Source organism: Mustela erminea, chromosome 6 (assembly GCF_009829155.1).
Source record: "Mustela erminea isolate mMusErm1 chromosome 6, mMusErm1.Pri, whole genome shotgun sequence".
Taxonomy (NCBI): domain Eukaryota; kingdom Metazoa; phylum Chordata; class Mammalia; order Carnivora; family Mustelidae; genus Mustela; species Mustela erminea.
In genome coordinates, this window is record NC_045619.1 from 91,706,744 (window position 1) to 91,710,212 (window position 3,469).

The 3,469-nt window shown below is 49.9% G+C and overlaps 1 non-coding gene across 1 annotated transcript; it reads right to left on the reverse strand.

Moving 5' to 3' along the window:
• Positions 1–1,764: 1,764 nt before the first annotated feature.
• Positions 1,765–1,897, reverse strand: LOC116594621. Its single transcript, XR_004287326.1, has one exon. It is a non-coding gene; the product is annotated as a small nucleolar RNA SNORA70 (small nucleolar RNA).
• Between the last annotated feature and the right edge of the window lie 1,572 nt (positions 1,898–3,469).

The window sequence follows — 3,469 nt, forward strand, 5'->3', positions numbered from 1 at the left end:
GTGACTCAGGGTCAGGCCCCGCGCAGCCTTGTTTAAACACTTTCTCCCCATCCCCAGCTCCACTGCCACCCACTCCCGCTGCAGGCAAGCCTCTACTCATCCAGCGGACCCTTAGTGTCATTGCTCCGGGAAATGTCCTTTGGTCCTCTGGCCCATACTGCCGCTGTCCAGGGTATACGTGCCACCCCACTGAACGTCCTCACCTCTGAGAGCATTTTTCACACTACATCGCAACTATCAGCTTCAGTTACATGGCTCATCCTTCATCCCCATCCCCGCCCCGGCCATGAGCTCTGTGGGTGAAGGAACTTCTCACAGTGCCTGCACATAATGGGCTGTCCGTAGACATGGATTAAATGAAGGAAGTCAGGAGATTCCAACAGTGAGAGAGACTGAACATGGAGAGACCCAACAGGAAGTCTCTGTCTCAGAACCAGTGGGAAGTGTTAAGAGTCTAGATTGGGGGAGTATGGCAGAACCAGATGGAGACCTGGACACGATGCCGCAGACTTATCAGTAACACAATCTTTCTTGCCAGATCACCGCTCCTCCCTTCCGTTCACCTCATGGGCGCCACCAGCCCCCACCCCCACCACTGGAGACAGAAACCTGGGACACTTCTGCCCTCATCCCACTCCATCTAATCAGAGACCAAACCTCATGTCCAACCTTCCTTCCTACCCCCATTGCTTCCGCTTTCATTCAGACCGCCATCATCTCACATTCTGCTTGTTTCAAGTAAATCTTATGGGGCCATCCATCTTTAGGTCTGCCCGTCCTACATCGCTATGCTATCTTTCCTCCGCACGGCTTGAAGAGTGAACTTTAAAGCGCCAATCTGTGTGTTATTCCCCCAATTAAACCCCTATGATGGCTCCTCATTGCCTTCATGGCTTTAGCCCAGGCTCCTCAGCATGGCGGCCAAGGATCGCACTCCGTGATCCATCAGCTTCCTGAGGCTCTTGCCCTGCCCCTTCTCTAGGGGCACTTCCCTTACCCACAGTGTGTGTCATGCTCATCCTGGTTTCCCTCCCTGGGATGTGTTTTCTATCTGTGTATACTGCAAAAACAAAACAAAACAAAACAAACAAACCCATCATCTTTCTTTTTTGGTTTTGTCTCATTTTGTTTTGACAGGAAGTAGGATTTATTGGTGAGCATGAATGGGAGGGGTGCAGTGCTGAGGTTCTCAAGAGCACAGAGCCTGCCATTTGTCCTAGGGACCATGATTTGGGAGAGGGGGGAGAATGCACAGAACTCTCTCTTTAAAGATATTTATTTATTTATTTATTTGACAGACAGAGATCACAAGTAGGCAGAGAGAGAGAGGGAAAATCAGGCTCCCTGCTGAGCAGAGAGCCCGATGCAGGACTCAATCCCAGGACCCGGAGATCATGACCTGAGCAGAAGGCAGAGGCTTAATACACTGAGCCACCCAGGCGCCCCCCAAGGGACCATGATCAGGGATATATCTGACCCACGGCCATCTGTGATGAGCCACTTTTCAGCACCCATGTCTTCAAATTCTTCCCCATTAAACTTAGTAAGGCCACTTCTTGGAAATGTGGATCTTCTGGAGGCCAGGGAACTTGACCTTGGCCCTGCATGGGGCCTCAATCCCATGCTCCTTGTTTTGCTGCTTGATATGGATGGACACGGTGACTTGGCCAATATGGACCCTGACTTTCCAAAGACACCCCACATACCTGTCTGGAGCCTAGATGAGAGATAACATGAGGTCAGACATCAATGTCCACTGGGAAGGGCTTTGTCCAAGGTTCCTTAGGGCAATCCTTAGGGCAACGGGCTGCGTATACTACCAAGGAGGTTCCTGTTTGCAGCCATTGTGCACTGGGCCCCCATGGGGAAAGAGCACAGTCAGCTTAACTGGCTGCAGACCCATCATCTTTCAAGACCCAGTTCAAGCCTCTCCTACTTTTTTTTTTTTTTTTAAGATTTTATTTATTTATTTGACAGAGAGAAAGACAGCTAGAGAGGGAACACCAGCAGGGGGAGGGGAGAGAGAGGGAGAAGCAGGCTCCCTGCTGAGAGCCCGACTCTCAACGGGACTCAATCTCAGGACCCTAGGACCATGACCTGAGCCAAAGGCAGACGCTTAACAACTGAGCCACCCAGGTGCTCCTTATGAGGCACTTTTTAATGCCCCTATTGTCCCCATCGCCCCTCAAGACACAGCAGGGGGGGCACCTGGGTGGCTCAGTGGGTTAAAGCCTCTGCCTTCAGCTCGGGTCATGATCCCAGGGTCCTGAGATCGAGCCCCACATTGGGCTCTCTGCTCATCAGGGAACCTGCTTCCTCCTCCTCTCTCTCTGCTTGCCTCTCTACCTACTTGTGATCTCTATCTGTCAAATAAATAAATAAAATCTTAAAAAAAAAAAAAAGACACAGCAGGGACCGTATCTCAGTCAGTTTTGCAATCCCAGTGCTCAGCACAGAGCCTGGCACATAGGAGGCACTCTTAACCACGGAAAACTGACTGGAATCCTAGAAGCTCGGAGGGTACACCTGAGTGGTGGGGGAATGATCCGCTGCCCTCTCCTGGCAACGTGAGGCATTGTCCTAACCACAGGCACCACCCCTGGGAGGAAGGGGAAGCTGCAAAAAAAGGAGGATGGAGAATGGACTGGATTGAGGTCTTGGGGGAACACCTTTATCAGCTCCCACACAGTTCCCAAGACCATGAAAGCTAGGATGTAGAAGCCAAGTCAGTGCATCCAAAGGACGGCATATCCTTAGAGTGGGTCTGTCCCCCACACTAACTATAAATTCCCCAAATTATACCATATTTGTCTCCCACTCTGTCCTGTTGTCCTTGTGGTTGTTCCTATTCCTGCTGCTTTCATTCACTTTAGCAGGCGATCACTAATTTCTTCTTCCAACGTTATAACAGCGTGGTTTTTTTTTTTTTTTTTTCTTGTGCATGGAAAGGCTGAATTTGACAACTAGTTTCTCTTGATTTTAACTCAGCTTCCCACTGGTAGAAGTTGGATTTTCTGCCAAAATCCAACCACCAGCTGGGGTCCCACAGCCCTCATTCCCTCCACAGCTTCAATAAGCCATGTGACATCATGGCAGGGGAGGGTGGTTCTTGGCAAGGAGAATCATTACCTCACTCCTTTTGGGGCTGCAGGCTTATTGTCTGTATTTTGACATGTGGAAAATTGCCTAACACCTAACATGAGAAATGGACTTGGGAAGGAGCTTGGGGCTGGAGAGAGAGGTTTGAGAGTGACATGCCCCCGGGTAGGTAAAAACTCAGAGCAGCTAAGATAGTCCACTTGTCCTTAGTACTTCTGATTCTTCCCTTTTGTCCAGCTGAGTACAACTGAAATCCTCAAAGCCGCTAGCCATGGGATGTCAGGATGCATTTGTGACATTCTGTGTAGCCTTATGTTAATTCATATGATCTCCCTGATATGAGGAAGTGGTGATGCAACATGGGGGCTTA